We start from the raw sequence: 17,503 nt of genomic DNA, 5'->3' as shown, positions 1-17,503 counted from the left end.
TCTCAGTCTAAAATATCTGTACTACTGAGGCTGAGAAACTCTGTGGCTGATCATCAGGACCATCACTGTATTATTAGTATCTTCCATGTACTCCCTCTTATGTAAATGTTTCATAGTCATTCAATGTCTAAGAGTGAACTCAAGGTTGAAGACACCTTCAGTCCTTCCATAGTGAAGTAGATACGGACCTATAATGCAAAGCAGTATTCAGCTTGAATCAATTATATTGTTGCTGCCAAAATTAAACTCTGATAATCCAAGCAGCTAATATTGAGTCCTAGCTTATAGTATGATCAATACCCACATTTGCAGGAAATAAGAATGAGATGAGCTGGCATTCAGGCGGCAAGGAAAATCTTGGGTTAGCTAATCAGATTAGATAGTGATTGACTGGCCTTACGCTGGTGAGAATGAAATATGGAAGAGACCAGATTAGATTTATCGTTCAATGAAAAGCATTCAAATCTGTCTCTCTCTCTTCTGCTATCTCCATCCCTCTTTTTTTGTGTTTTAAATATTTGCAATAAAGCACACCTTGTGAATTCCTAATAATTCTATGGTCTTTAAGATACATTTTAAAATCTAGTATGTAAAAAGTAATTTGTTTTCATTTTGTAAATGACAGTTAAAAAGTGTATGTGCTCTGCTAGGTCTACAGGTCACAATAAATTGAAATGCAGACTCCAGTGTAAAATCCACTGCAGTAGTAAGAGAAGCAATAACGAGGTAATCGTGAGGTTCTCCGTAGTATATTGAAATGATATCTCAATCCTACAAAATAGTAAGAACTTCTTTCAGAGACTGCTTGAAAATTTCTTTTAGCCACAAACTAGTTCATAAAGACTTAAACTTAACAAAGAATAATTAGAAAATACATTTAAACTGCCAATTTCAGAGCCAAAAACAACCTGTTTATACAGGAAATATGTTAAAAAGAACAATCTTAGCACAATAGCAAGTTCAGACTGCTTAAAAATTACAGAGTTTTCATACCCTGTAGAAACCTTTTCTGAGTAAAAAAGAAATCATTTCTCACCTGTGTATTCAGGGGATAAATATCGTTTTTCATTCAGCTTCTTCACCATGAAAAAAACTAAACAAACACATAAATATTGGTTTTATAAACTGGACAGCTTCCAGGGTGAAATATGAAATTGGCTTCAGACTTGGAAGGCAAGGAAAGATTCAAGAAAGAGGCAGAATCTTCCAGATTGGTAGGTGGCCGCTTTAATAAGCAAGGGAACTTATTTACAAGGCTCATCTTGATTGGCTGCAAGATAAATAGATCTCCTCACTCACTGGCCAGAATCATGTTTATGTAGAGACCTTAAAGCATTCAGTCATGCTTACCATCCAGATAGTTTCAACAGTGCTTTGCTCTCAAGGCTGTGTTCTGGAAAATGAACCCCACTGTGGGAATCATGGGGAGAACATATTTTCCACAGACCGAGAATGGGGAGTGGAGGGAGGAGCCTCCAATCACCTGGGTACAGGTGAAAGGGCAACTGGTGGTCACATTCTCAGATTATTTATATAATCCTCAGATGGTCGCTAAGCGTCAGACACCGCTGAGCAACTTCACTTTCACTTTTTACTTCCATGCATTGGAGAAGGAAATGGCAACCCACTCCAGTGTTCTTGCCTGGAGAATCCCAGGGACGGCGGAACCTGGTGGGCTGCTGTCTATGGGGTTGCACAGAGTCAGTCATGACTGAAGCAATTTAGCAGCAGCAGCAGCAGATTATTATATCTTCCAACAAGTTGGATTTTTATAGTAAAGATGAACATTAAACTGAAATAATTAGTAGAATTTGAAAATACAATAACTGAACCAACTTGGAAAATTATTCAGTGGATAAGATCACGTATCATTCTAGATTCCACATATATGTGTTAATATACTATGTCTGTTCTCTTTCTGACTTAATACTTCACTATGTATGACAGACTCTGGGTCCACCCACATCTCTACAAATAACCCAATTTCATTCTTTTTATGATCTTGTTTGCAAAGCACAAATAGAGACATAAACATAGGGAAGGAATGTATGGATACCAAGGGGGAGAGGACAGGGAGCTGGGAATCCTGAGCCTGGGGTTGATACATATACACTATTGATACTATGTATAAAACAGATACCTAACGAGAACCTATTATATAGCATCAGTTCAGTTCGGTTCAGTCACTCAGTCATGTCTGACTCTGCGACCCCATGAAGTGCAGCATGCCAGGCCTCCCTGTCCATCACAAACTCCCAGAGTTCACCCAAATTCATGTCCATCGAGTCAGTGATGCCATCCAGCCATCTCATAGCAAACTCTAATTCATGCTCTGTGGTGTCTTGAATAGGAAAGAAATCCAAAAGGGAGAGCATATATTTGTATGTATGGCTGAATCATTTTGCTATATAGATAGAAACTAACACAACATTTTAGGAATCAATGAACTAAAATGGACTGGAATGGGCGAATTTAATTCAGATGACTATTATATCTACCATGACCATTATATCTAAGGGCAAGAATCCCTTAGAAGAAATGAAGTAGCCCTCATAGTCAACAAAAGGGTCCGATAGGCAGTACTTGGGTGCAATCTCAAAAATGACAGAATGATTTCTGTTCGTTTCCAAGGCAAAACATTCAATATCACAGTAATCCAAGACTATGCCCCAACCACTAATGCCGAAGACGCTGAAGTTGAATGGTTCTATGATGAACTACAAGACCTTCTAAAACTAATACATTAAAATGATGTCCTTTTCATCATAGGGGACTGGAATGCAGAAGTAGGAAGTCAAGAAATACCTGGAGTAACAGGCAAATTTAGCCTTGGAGTACAAATAAAGTAGGGCAAAGGCTAACAGAGGTTTGCCAAGAGAACACAATGGTCATAGCAAAGACCCTGTCCAACCACACAGGAGAAGATTCTACACATGGACATCACCAGATGGTCAATACCAAAATCAAATTGATTATATTCTTTGCAGCCAAAGATGGAGAAGCTCTATACAGTCAGCAAAAACAAGACCAGGAGCTAACTGTGGCTTGGATCATGAAATTGCCAAATTCAGACTTAAATTGAAGAAAGAAGGGAAAACCACTAGACCATTCAGGTATGATCTAAATCAAATCCCTTATGATTATACAGTGGAAGTGACAAGTAGATTGAAGGGATTACATCTGACAGAGTCCCTGATGAACTATGGATGGAGGTTCATGGCATTGTATAGGAGACAGTGATCAAGAGAATTCCAAAGAAAAAGAATTGCAAAAATGCAAAATGGTTGTCTGAGGAGGCCTTAGAAATAGCTGAGAAAAGAAGAGAAACTAAAGGCAAAGGAGAAAAGGAAAGATATACCCATTTGAACGTAGAGTTCCAAACAAAAGCAAGGAAGGATAAGAAAGCTTTCCTCGGTGATCAATGCAAAGAAATAGAGAAAAACAGTAGAATGGGAAAGACTAGAGATCTCTTCAAGAAAATTAGAGATACCAAGGGAATATTTTGTGCACAGGTGGGGACAAAAATGAACAGAAATGATATGGACATAACAGAAGCAGAAGATATCAGGAACAGGTGGCAAGAATACACAGAAAAACTATACGAAAAGATCTTCATGACCCAGATAACCAGGATGGTGTGACCATTCACCTAGAGCCAGACATCCTGGAATGCAAAGTCAAGTGAGTCTTTGGAGGCATCACTAAAAACAAACCTAGTGGAGTTGATGGAATTCCACCTGAGATTTTTCAAGTCCTAAAAGATGATTCTGTGAAAGTGCTGCACTAAATATTCCAGCAAATTTGGAAAATTCAGCAGTGGCCAAAGGACTGGAAAAGGTAAGTTTCCTTCTGATCCCAAACAAAGACAATGTGGGAAAATGTTCAAACTACTGCACAATTGCTCACAGGCTAGCCAACTAATACTCAAAATTCTCCATATGAGGCTTCAACAGTAGTAAACTGAAAACTTCCAGATGTTCAAGCTGGATTTAGAAAAGGCAGAGGAACCAAGGATCAAATTGCCAACATCCATTGGATCATAGAAAAAGCAAGAGAGTTCCAGAAAAATATCTACTTCTGCTTTATTGACTATGCCAAAGCCTTTGACTATGTGGATCACAACAATCTGGAAAATTCTGAAAGAGATGGGAATACCAGACCACCTTACATACCTCCTGAGAAATCTGTATGCAGGTCAAGAATCAACAGTTAAAACCATAAATGGAAAAATGGTGCTGCTGCTCCTAATTGCTTCAGTCGTGTCCAACTCTGTGCGACCCCATAGACGGCAGCCCACCAGGCTCTGCCATCCCTGGGATTCTCCAGGCAAGAGTACCGGAGTGGGTTGCCATTTCTTTATCCAATACATGAAAGTGAAAAGTGAAAGTGAAGTCACTCAGTCATGTCCGACTCTTAGTGACCCCGTGGACTGCAGCCTACCAGGCTCCTCCTCCCATGGGATTTTCCAGGCAAGAGTACTGAAGTGGATTGCCATTGCCTTCTCCGATGAAAAAATGGACTAGTTCCAAATTGGGAAAGGAGTATGTCAAGGCTGTATATTGTCCCCTGCTTATTTAACTTATGTGCAGAGTACATCATGCAAAATGCTGGGCTGGATGAAGGAAAAACTAAAATAAAGATTGCTAGGAGAAATATCAATAACCTCAGATATGCAAATGACACCACCCTTATGGCAGAAGGTGAAGAGGAACTAAAGAGCCTCTTGATGAAGGTGAAAGAGGAGAGTGAAAAATCTGGCTTAAAACTCGACATTCAAAATACTAGTATCATGGCATATGGTCCCATCACTTCATGGCAAATTTATGAAAAACAATGGAAATAGTGACAGACTTTATAGTTTTGGGCTCCAAAATCAGTGCAGATGGTGACTGTAGCCATGAAATTAAAAGACACTTGCTCTTTGGAAGAAAAGCTATGACCCACCTAGACAGCATATTAAAAGGCAGAGACATTACTTTGCCAACAAAGGTCCATCTAGTCAAGGCTATGGTTTTTCCAGTAGTCCTGTATGATGTGAGAGTTGGACCATAAAGAAAATGAGCACTGAAGAGTTGATGCTTTTGAACTGTGGTGTTGGAGAAAACTCTTGAGAGTCCCTTGGACTGCAAGGAGATCCAACTGGTCAATCCTAAAGGATATTAGTCCTGAATCTTTATTGGAAGGACTGATGCTGAAGCTCCAATACTTTGGCCACCTGATGTAAAGAACTGACTCATTTGAAAAGACCCTGATACCAGGATGGAAGGAGGAGAAGGGTGCAACAGAGGATGAGATGATTGGATGGCATCACTGACTCGATGGACATGAGTTTGTGCAGGCTACAGAAGTTGGTGACAGACAGGGAGGCCTGGCGTGATGCAGTCATTGGGGTCGCAAAGCATCGGACATGACTGAACCACTGAACTGAACTTAACTGAACACAACCTTGTAAAGCAACTATACTCCAATAAAAGTTAATATTAGAACTCAAATAGTGCTTATAACTTAGATTTTATCATTTAAACTTCTGTGAAACATGATTCTACATCCAAATTAGCTATTGTACAATTTAAAGGCACATTACAAAAGATAAAATGTTAAATATAAAAATTCAATATTTTACACACAAAAATATGTTTGTTTGTTTTTTTAAATAATTCAGTTCAGTTCAGTTCAGTTAGTCACTCTGTCATGTCCAACTCTTTGGAACCCTATGAACCGCAGCACGCCAGGCCTCCCTGTCCATCACCAACTCCACGAGCTCACCCAAACTCATGTATGTGGAGTTGGTGATGCCACCCAGCCATCTCATCCTCTGTCGTCCCCTTTTCCTCCTGCCCCCAATCCCTCCCAGCATCAGAGTCTTTTCCAATGAGTCAACTCTTCGCATGAGGTGGCCAAAGTATTGGAGTTTCAGCCTCAGCATCAGTCCTTCCAATGAATACCCAGGACTGGTCAGGAGACCAGGATGTACTGGTTGGATCTCCTTGCAATCCAAGGGACTCTCAAAAGCATTCTCCAGCACCACAGTTCAAAAGCATCAATTCTTCAGCGCTCCGCTTTCTTCACACTCCAACTCTCACATTCATACATGACTACTGGAAAAACCATAGCCTTGACTAGATGGACCTTTGCTGGCAAAGTAATATCTCTGCTTTTGAATATGCTGTCTAGGTTGGTCATAACTTTCCTTCCAAGGAGTATGCATCTTTTAAGTTCATGGCTGCAATCACCATCTGCAGTGATTTTGGAGCCCCCCAAAATAAAGTCAGCCACTGTTTCCCCTCTTTCGCCATCTATTTCCCATGAAGAGATGGGACCAGATGCCATGATCCTCGTTTTCTGAATGTTAAGCTTTAAGCCAACTTTTTCACTCTCCTTTTGAACTTTCATCAAGAGGCTTTTTAGTTTCTCTTCATTTCTGCCATAAGGGTGGTGCCATCTGCATATCTGAGGTTATGGATATTTCTCCCGGCAATCTTGCTTCCAGCTTGTGCTTCCTCCAGCCCAGCATTTCTCATGATGTACTCTGCATATAAGTTACATAAGCAGGGTGCCGATATACAGCCTTGATGTACTTCTTTTCCTATTTGTAACCAGTCTTTTGTTCCATGTCCAGTTCTAACTGTTTCTTCCTGATCTGAATACAGGTTTCTCAAGAGGCAGGTCAGGTAGTCTGGTATTACCATCCCTTGAAGAATTTTCCACAATTTATTGTGATCCACACAATCAAAGGCTTTGGCATAGTCAATAAAGCAGAAATAGATGTTTTTCTGAAACTCTCTTGCTTTTTCCATGATCCAGCAGATGTTGGCAATTTGATCTCTGGTTTCTCTGCCTTTTCTATAACCAATTGAACATCTGAAAGTTCACGGTTCACATATTGCTGAAGCCTGGCTTGGAGAATTTTGAGCATTACTTTTCTAGCATGTGAGATGAGTGCAATTGTGTAGTAGTTTGAGCATTCTTTGGCATTGCCGTTCTTTGGGATTGGAATGAAAACTGACCTTTTCCAGTCCTGTGGCCACTGCTGAGTTTTCCAAATTTGCTGGCATACTGAGTACAGCACTTTCACAGCATCATCTTTCAGGATTTGAAATAGCTCAAGTGGAATTCCATCACCTCCACTAGCTTTGTTCGTAGTGATGCTTTCTAAGGTCCACTTGACTTCACATTCCAGGATGTCTGGCTCTAGGTCAGTGATCACACCATCGTGATTATCTGGGACATGAAGATCTTTTTTGTACAGTTCTATTTATTCTTGCCACCTCTTCTTAATATCTTGTGCTTCTATTAGGTCCATGCCATTTCTGTCCTTTATTGAGCCCATCTTTGCATGAAATGTTCCCTTGGTATCTCTAATTTTCTGAAGAGATCTCTAGTCTTTCCCAATCTGTTGTTTTCCTTATTTCTTTGCATTGATCACTGAGGAAGGCTTTCTTATCTCTCCTTGCTATTCTTTGGAACTCTGCATTCAAATGGGAATATCTTTCCTTTTCTCCTTTGCCTTTAGTTTCTCTTCTTTTCACAGCTATTTGTAAGGCCTCCTCATACAGCCTTTTGCTTTTTTACATTTCTTTTCCATGGGGATGCTCTTGATGCCTGTCTCCTGTACAATGTCACAAACCTCCATCTATAGTTCATCAGGTACTCTATCAGATCTAGTCCCTTAAATCTATTTCTCACTTCCACTGTATAATCATAAGGAATTTGATTTAGGTGATACCTGAATGGTCTAGTGGTTTTCCCTACTTTCTTCAATTTAAGTCTGAATTTGGCAATTTCATGATCCAAGCCACGGTCAGCTCCTGGTCTTGTTTTTGCTGACTGTATAAAGCTTCTCCATCGTTGGCTTCAAAGAATATAATCAATCTGATTTTGATGTTGACCATCTGGTGATGCTCACGTGTAGAGTCTCCTCTTATGTTGTTGGAAGAGGGTGTTTGCTATGACCAGTGCGTTCTCTTGGCAAAACTCTATTAGACTTTGCCCTGCTTCCTTCCGTATTCCAAGGCCAAATTTGCCTGTTACTCCAGGTGTTTCTTCACTTCCTACTTTTGCATTCCAGTCCCCTATAATTAAAAGGACATCTTTTTTGGGTGTTAGTTCTAAAAGGTCTTGTAGGTCTTCATAGAACCATTTAACTTCAGCTTCTTCAGTGTTACTGGTTGGGACATAGGCTTCGATCACTGTGATATTGAATGTTTTGCCTTGGAAATGAACAGAGATCATTCTGTCATTTTTGAGATTGCATCCAAGTACTGCATTTCAGACTCTTTTGTTGACCATGATGGCTACTCCATTTCTTCTAAGGGATTCCTGCCCACAGTAGTAGATTTAATGGTCATCTGAGTTAAATTCACCCATTCCAGTCCATTTTAGTTCGCTGATTCCTAGAACATTGACATTCACTCTTGCCATCTCCTGTTTGACCACTTCCAATTTGCCTCGATTCATGGACCTGACATTCCAGGTTCCTATGCAATATTTCTGTTTACAGCATTGGACCTTGCTTCTATCACCAGTCACATCTGCAACTGGGTATTGTTCTTGCTTTGGCTCCATCCCTTCATTCTTTCTGGAGTTATTTTCCCACTGATCTCCTGTAGCATATTGGGCTCCTAATAATTACATAATTTTAAATAATTTAAAATAAGTAGTATTTCTAAGTAACCAATCTATGGAATCCCTGAAGGATTTTTCATAAGTATGTAAATGTGAGAGCAAAACAAAAGCTTAAAATGGAAATTTCACTAACTTGAAATAATTATTGATATAGATATTTCTCAATGTCTTAACTTTTTTACCCACACTATCTTTGTGTCAGCACTTTTCTACCATCTATTTGTTAAATGTTTGAGTGTGGTCATGGAATAATACCTTTACTTCTTTCGTGTCTGTTTCATTAGCTTATTGTGTTTATGAAGAATGAAGCCTGTCATTCATTTTAGCTTCCAAAGATCTTCTGATTACATGAATGATTAGTAAATGTTGGCTAACTTGCCTTCTTCCTCTGGCAGACACTTCATTTGCCTTTCTGAATCAACTCATCCTCTATTGGCACCCTGCCATTTTCCCAGACACTACAGAATTGTGTCCATAGGTTCCTGTGATCTCTGACTTGAATCTGAGTTTGGACAATTGGAGACAGCAGTAGAGATTGGGGGGCAAGAGGAGAGTGAGATCCTGGTATTTATTCCTCTGGCCTTCTCCCTGCCAAAAAATCTTTCTCCTGCCCATTTGTTCCCCTCATATCGGTATTGTTAGGGAGTATAGTAACCATCTCCTTTCCTTGCCCCTTCAGGAATAGAGGCAGACATGGTTCCCCAGTATTACTAGCCAATAGCTTTTGCATTCTCCACAGTAAATTGATTAATATACCTTATATTTTTCTAAGGGAAGCAGAATATGGAAATCTGTAAATAACTTACATTACTAACCAATCTAGAATTATAGTACAAATCATCTTGTAAACATGTAATGTTATGTTTACCCACTGGCCGTTAAAAGTAGTTTTATCAGCACATGTTCAACTAATATTGAAAGTCAGTTTTAATTTATAAAGCTGTATTGAATTAAATTATGTCATTAATACATGGAAAACAGCTCAGATTATGATTCTGATATGCTTTCAAGTTTCTGTTTTATTTTCTGGTAAAACAAACAAACAAAAAATACAGAATATAATGAGCTCAGCTTACACTCAGTACAATAACCTAAATCATAACTTTCTATACATGCCCTCATGCAGATACTTTGTCCCAATTAAGTGGAAACTAGTGTTGCTTCCTCTAGTTTTGCATATAATCTAATAATTTCCCATTATAGACATTATCAAGAATCTTAGATAACAATGGCATGAATCAGATGCATACACATTATGTTTCAGTTCATAAGCAAATCAAACACAATTTTTAGGTTATGCCTTTAATAGAGGAATAAGTTTTTGAATAATATTTTTGTTCAGAATGCATGTCAATCTGAGAAGTGATCCATACCAAAGAAGTTTGATTAATGCTTTTCAGTTCTTTATCACGCAGTGGTTTAAAACAGATTTGGAATCAATTGGACTAGAGTATCAAATGCTTTGCTTTCCAAAATCAGTTAGATAATAGCAAGTGAATTAATTCACCTCTCCCACCCACAATTTTCTCACCAGTAGAATGAAAATAAACATGATTATTTCACAGATATAAGAATTGCACACGTGCTTGTGTGTGCTCAGTCATGTCTGACTCTTCGCAACCCCGGGAACTGCAGCATGCCAGGCTTTACTGTCCGTCACCAACTCCTGGAGCCTGCACAAACTCATGTCTATCGAGTCGGTGATGCCATCAAACCATCTCATCCTCTGTCATCCCCATCTTGTCCTGCCTGCAATCCTTCCCAGCATCAGGGTCTTTTTCAATGAGTCAGTTCTTCACATCAGGTGGCCAAAGTATTGGAGTTTCAGCTTCAGCTTCTGTCCTTTCAATGAATAGTCAGGACTGATTTCCTTTAGGATAGACTGGTTGTATCTCCTTGCAGTCCAAGGGACTCTCAAGAGTCTTCTCCAACACCACAGTTCAAAAGCATCAATGCTTTGGTGCTCAGCTTTCTTTATAGTCCAACTCTCACATCCATACATGACTGTTGGAAGACCATAGCTTTGACTAGACAGACCTTTGTTGGCAAAATAATGTCTCTGCTTTTTTAATATGTTTTCTATTTTGGCCATAGCTTTTTTTTCCCCAAGAAGCAAGTGTCTTTTAATTTCATGGCTGCAGTCACCATCTGCAGTGTTTTTGGAGCCCCCAAAGATAAAGTCGCTAACTATTTCCATTGTACAGTTCCATGGACCGTATCCCACCAGTCTCCTCTGTCCATGGAGTTTCCCAGGCAACAATACTGAAGTGGGTTGCCATTTCCTCTTCCAGGGAGTCTTCCTAACCCAAGGATCTAACCTTTGTCTCTTGTGTCACCTGCATTGGCAAGCAGATTCTTTACCATAACACCACCTGAGAAGCCCGTTGATGTAAGATTTATTTGAGATAATGTATGAATTAAATGCTCAGAGCAGTTATTGGCACAATTGGCTTTTGGTTTTTATGTAGGCTTTTACAACTTGTCACAGATTAGCTTGATTGCTGCCTTCTCCAGATATGGAAGCTTGCTCTCACAGTTAAAAAAAAAAAAAACTTCCCTCAGGCTTTCCTACTCTTAGATCTTGCCAAATTAAGAGAAAACTAAAATTAAAGATGTATAAAAAAACCATCTTGCAGAAACCCCCCTTTAGGATTCTTTAGCATTACAGATTCTAGGGACTTTAAATTTTTCCAAATTGCTTTTCAACATTCACTTTATGTTTTCACTTTGAAAACATGCATTACGCTCTAGTATTCTAAAACTTCTAAGGAGCTTCCCTGGTAGTCCAGTCATTAAGACTTTGCCTTGCAATACAGGGGGTGCAGGTTCAATCCATTGTCAGGAACTAAAATCCTACATATTGCGTGGCATGGCCAAAAAAAAAGTAAATAATAATACTTGTATATACCTGTAAAGCTACAGAAAAAGAAGAAATTAACATGTATTATCCCAGGGGTTGGTCATTCTAGGACATATTTGCAATACTTAAGGCCTTTTTACTTTGTTTCCTCACCTCCTCTCCATCTCTATTCTATAAAAGAAACTAGCATCCAGACCTGGACAAGATGGATATTTTGAGACATTAGTCTGTCAGCTTCTCAGCCTCCCAGCTTTCCAAATAAAGTCGTTATTTCTTGCCTTAAGAAAAAAAAATTCTAACATGGCAACACATTTATTTTTATTTCATTTATTTATTTTCTATTGAAGTATAGCTGATTTATAATACTGTATTAATTTATCAGATCAGATCAGTCACTCAGTCGTGTCCAACTCTTTGCGACCCCATGAATCGCAGCACGCCAGGCCTCCCTGTCCATCACCAACTCCCGGAGTTCACTCAGACTCACGTCCATCGAGTCAGTGATGCCATCCAGCCATCTCATCCTCTGTCGTCCCCTTCTCCTCCTGCCCCCAATCCCTCCCAGCATCAGAGTCTTTTCTAATGAGTCAACTCTTTGCATGAGGTGGCCAAAGTACTGGAGTTTCAGCTTTAGCATCATTCCTTCCAAAGAAATCCCAGGGCTGATCTCCTTCAGAATGGACTGGTTGGATCTCCTTGCAGTCCAAGGGTCTCTTAAGAGTCTTCTCCAACACCACAGAACAAAAGCATCAATTCTTCGGCGCTCAGCCTTCTTCACAGTCCAACTCTCACATCCATACATGACCACAGGAAAAACCATAGCCTTGACTAGACGAACCTTTGTTGGCAAAGTGATGTCTCTGCTTTTGAATATGCTATCTAGGTTGATCATAACTTTCCTTCCAAGGAGTAAGCGTCTTTTAATTTCATGGCGGCAGTCACCATCTGTAGTGATTTTGGAGCCCAGAAAAATAAAGTCTGACACTGTTTCCACTGTTTCCCCATCTATTTCCCATGAAGTGGTGGGACTGGATGGCATGATCTTCATTTTCTGAATGTTGAGCTTTAAGCCAACTTTTTCACTCTCCTCTTTCACTTTCATCAAGAGGCTTTTGAGTTCCTCTTCACTTTCTGCCATAAGGATGGTGTCATCTGCATATCTGAGGTTATTGATATTTCTCCTGGCAATCTTGATTCCAGTTTGTGTAAATGATTCAGTTATATATATATGTGCATACACACACACACACACACACACATATATATATATATTTGGCAGTGGGGATTCCCTGGTGGCTCAGTGGTAAAGCATCTGCCTGCCAATGCAGGAGATTGGAGTTTGATCCCTGCTTTGGAAAGATCCCTGGAGAAGAAAATGGCAACTTACCCCAGTATTCTTGCCTGGGATATTCCATGGACAGAGGAGCCTGGGGCTACAGTCCATTGGATTGCACAGAGTCAGACATGACTTAGTGACTGAACAACTGTGTGTGTGTGTGTGTGCGTGCGTGCATGCTAAGTTGCTTCATTTATGTCGACTCTGTGCAATGCTATGGACTGTAGGCCACAAGGCTTCTCTGTCCATGGAATTCTCCAGGCAAAAGTACTGGAGTGGTATGCCATGCCCTCCTTCAGGGGAGCTTCCTGACTCAGGGATCAAACCCATGTCTCTTACATATGTGTGTGTGTGTGTGTGTGTGTGTGTGTGTGTGTGTGTACATTTTAATATTCTTTTTCGTTGTGGTTTATCACAGGTATTGAATATAGTTCCCTGTGCTGTACAGTAGAACCTTGTTGTTTATCTATTCCTTATAAAGTAGTTTGCATATGTATCTGCTAGTCCCAAATCCCAGCTCAGTCCTCCCCATGACTCCCCTTTGACAATCACAGGTCTCTGCTCTGTGAGTCTGTTTCTATTTCACAGATAGGTTCGTTTTTGTCATGTTTTAGATTCCACATATAAGTGATACCACATGGTATTTGTCTTTCTCTTTCTGACTTACTTCACTTCATATAATAATCTCTAAGTTCATCCATGTTGCTGCAAATGACAGTATTTTATTCTTTTTAATGTATGTAGTATATAATACTATGTAGTATTCATTGTATATATGTACCACATCCTCTTTATCTATTCCTCTGTTGATGGATATTTAGGTTGTTCCATGTCCTGGCTATTGTAAATAGTGCTTCAGTAAGCATTAGGGTGCGTGTATCTTTTCAGATTTTAGGTTTTTTCTGGGTATATGCCCAGGCGTAGAATTGCCTGATCATAAGGCAATTCTATTTTTAGTTTTTTGTGGAAGATCTGCACTGTTTTCCATAGTGGTACACCAACTTACATTCCAATCAGCAGTGCAGGAGGTTTCCCTTTTCTCCATACTCTCTTCAGCATTTGTTATTTGTAGACTTTTTCATGATGGCCATTCTGACCATTGTGTGGTGTTACTCATTGTGATTTTGATTTGCATTTCTCTAATAATTAGCAGGAGGACAAGGGGATGACAGAGGATGAGATGGTTGGATGGCATCACCAACTCAATGGACATGAATTTGAGCAAGCTTTGGGAGTTAGTGATGGACAAGGCAGCCTGGTGTGCTGTAGTTCATGGGGTCGGAAAGAGTCAGACACAACTGAGCCACTGAACTGAACTGAACTGAACTGAATAATTAATAATGTTGAACATCTTTTTATGTGCCCATTGACCATCTGTGTGTCTTCTTTGGATAAATGTCTATTTAGGTTTTCTGCCCATTGTTTGATTGGTTTGTTTGTTTTTTTGGTGTTATTGAGTTGTATAAACTATTTGTTTACCTTGAAAATTAAGCCCTTTTCAGTTGCATCATTTGCTAATATTTTCGCCCAGTCTGTAGATTGTCTTTTCATTTTGTTTGTGGTTTCCTTTGCTGTACAGAAGCTTGTAAGTTTGATTAGGTTCCATTTGTTTAGCAAATTGGTTTTTTAAAGTATGAACCAACATCAATAAAGGATAAGGAAAAGGAGAATACAAAACTAAATTTTGAGAGCTAAAAAGAAGATGGAGTAGTAAAAGACAACCCATTCCAATATTCTTGCCTGGAAATTTTAATGAACATAGAAGCCTGGTGGGCTACAGTCCATGAGGTAGCAAAGATTTGGACATGACTGAGCACAGCACAACAAAAAGTAGATAGATGGGTAGTGACAGTAATAAGATCAAAGGAATCTGATTCCCTATCTAGCAGTGAAATCAAGAAATTACATGATTTATGTTGAGGGGGCTCCTAAAGGCTCAGAAGTCAATGGCATCAACTCTTTCTAGAAGCAATAGTGAAGGGGTGACCAAAAATAGGTGTACTATTTAAACGTCTACTTATAAAGTAATTAGACACCCATTCTGCATAGCTATAGACTGTCAATCTTCCATCATGAGGTAAGACCCAAAGTTCAGCACCTAGATATATAAAACAAAAGTTTTCTGGGTTTTAGGTGTTGGAGTTAAACTTAAAATTAAAGGATTGAAATAAATTTCACTACTGAATACTGAGGCTTCTAAATTCCTTCCCTCATTTATCTCCTGAAATGTTGGCAGTTGTCCTTCCAAGTAGAAGATTGATATAGTCTTTTGTGAATAATCTGACAGGTTAAAGGAAGGGAATTGGGGAAAACAATGTACCACCACAAAAGACCCAAGTTATCCTTCAGGTAAGCTCAAAGTCCTTCCAGGCACACAGTTGCTAATCAGCTTATATACATCTCATCTTAAACATAAATAGACAATGGAGGATTGCCAAATATGAAGTATTTCATATGAAAGAGAGAAACCAAAATAAATAAACAAAAGAAATTTGGAGAAAACATAAATAATGCAAAATTAAGACATTACAAAAACCCTAGTATTAAATATCTCAGAAATATAAGACTGGATGCATGAAACAACAATAAAATGGTGTTATGAAGCAATGTGCAGAAACATTTTTTTAACAAAGAGAGTTCTGTACAATAAAAATTCTTATAGCAGAAATGAAAAACTAGTAGATTTGGAAAGTAGTATTTAGGAAATCTTCCAGAAATAACAGAAAAGAGCAATGGAAGAAAGGAGGATAATTTAAAAAGAAGAGAAATAGAGGACCAGTCTATGAGAATAAAATTGATACATAATTGGAGTAATTGAAACAGAAAACAGAAAATGGGATGTGATCAAGTAAATATTACCAGAACTGAATCAGAAAGAAAGGAGCATAATGTACGCTTGTCCCATTAACATTAACTTTGATCACTTGGTGAACGTGGAATATATGAGATTTTTCCATTGTAAAGTTTCTCCCTTCTAATTAATTTGCTTTAGCATCCATTGAAATTCTTGAATATATCAATCATTATTTTGAAGAGTGACAAGTGAAGAGTTTTTGAGGTTCATCTTTTCTTCTGTATCTATTAGTTGGCATGGGACATCTTGTTCCAGCAAGTATTTATCTATCTTTATTTTTTTTTCCTGTATCTCTCTATCTATCTATATTAGTATTGTCCTAGGGATTCCCACTTCATTCAGTGAGTTATAACCCATTCTATCCTTATTTACTTTGATACTCAAATTGGTCAGTGGAAGCTCCTTTAATAATGCTTATGTGTCTTTTTGACATGTATACTTTTTCCAGTAATTTCCATTTTTTTAGTACTTCTCATCTAGCATGTAAAGATGTTCCACACCATTCTGTCCTCATACTTATTTCAGACATTAACTCATCCATTTGTTGAATGAGCTCTGACTCTTTTCATCAGAGAGCAATGATCAGAAACAATCAAGACTGGGCCAGAATGCTTATTTCTGGCTGGGGAGATCACTGATTCTAGGCTTTGTCAGCAGAAATATCTATATACAGCTGATGTAAAATATTTTCTTATTTAGACCAACAGGTCTAAATGTTTTAAAATTTATATTAATAATGCAACTTCTGGTTTGGACATGGATTATTTGTAAATGTTTTTAATTCACAACATATTTTTTAAAGTTAGATTTGTTACTGATTTTTAATTTAACTCAATTGTGTCCCAAAAGTATAATCTGACTGAATCAATGTTTGGCACTTTTTGAAATTTATTTTATGCCAGAAGACACATGTAGTGTAAATTAGAATCCCAAAACCCAAGAGAAGAAAGTCTGGTGCTTTCATTTTCTCAAAAGGAACTTAAATTTTTTCACTCAGATTTTAGGCCATGACAAACAAGATTTTTCCTAGTCTTATTACATGAGTGTAATTTTTTTTTTCCTTTTTCATTTAGATATTCACCTTTTAATTGTCCTGTTTTTGTACTGTGCCTGTTTGCAGTGGTCTCATATCACCTCACACTTTGTGTGCCCAATTGCTTGTTTCTCTGTCTTGCAAGGGCATAAAAATCAAGTCAAAGAGAGATTAGCCTAAGACTCAGAGACTGAGATGTCAATTTAGGCATTCCTTGCTCTGCCTTTGGCTTCTTTTTTATTTATGCTCTTGGATTTTTATATTTGTTTATAGCATAATATGTCATATCATGGTATATTCAGTAATCCACCAACTGGTAAACGTTTAACAACCAGGTAGGCAGAAGAAGTTATCAGTCCCGATTTACACACACAATAGGCATAAATAACTTCTGTGCTCTAAAAGATTTGTTACTGTCAGCATCACCAGTTCCAAGGTGCCAACATGATATCACTGATGCTGCGTTTGGGAAAGCACAGTATGCTATGTTGTCCTAAATATAGATCTTTAATCCCTTAAAAATAAGCTGATCATTTATTAAAGGAAAACATTTTCCCCACATATCAAAGATTCATTTTCCTCTAAAGAAATGAACACCCTGCATTATACAAAATAAAGAGAATTGGAAGATTGCTTTTTTCCAAAACAATTTAATCTGTTCCAGAAATACATAAAATTAACCAAGCTCAATTCATTCAAATCACAACACAGATAATTTTCTCTTTAAAGGAAAGCCCTGTTTTAGATACTTAATGACTTCTCTGAATATATTCAGTACTTCAAAGATAATGAAAG

The sequence above is a fragment of the Bos indicus x Bos taurus genome, chromosome 14 (assembly GCF_003369695.1).
Source record: "Bos indicus x Bos taurus breed Angus x Brahman F1 hybrid chromosome 14, Bos_hybrid_MaternalHap_v2.0, whole genome shotgun sequence".
Taxonomy (NCBI): domain Eukaryota; kingdom Metazoa; phylum Chordata; class Mammalia; order Artiodactyla; family Bovidae; genus Bos; species Bos indicus x Bos taurus.
Note: the sequence above shows the minus strand (reverse complement) of the source record.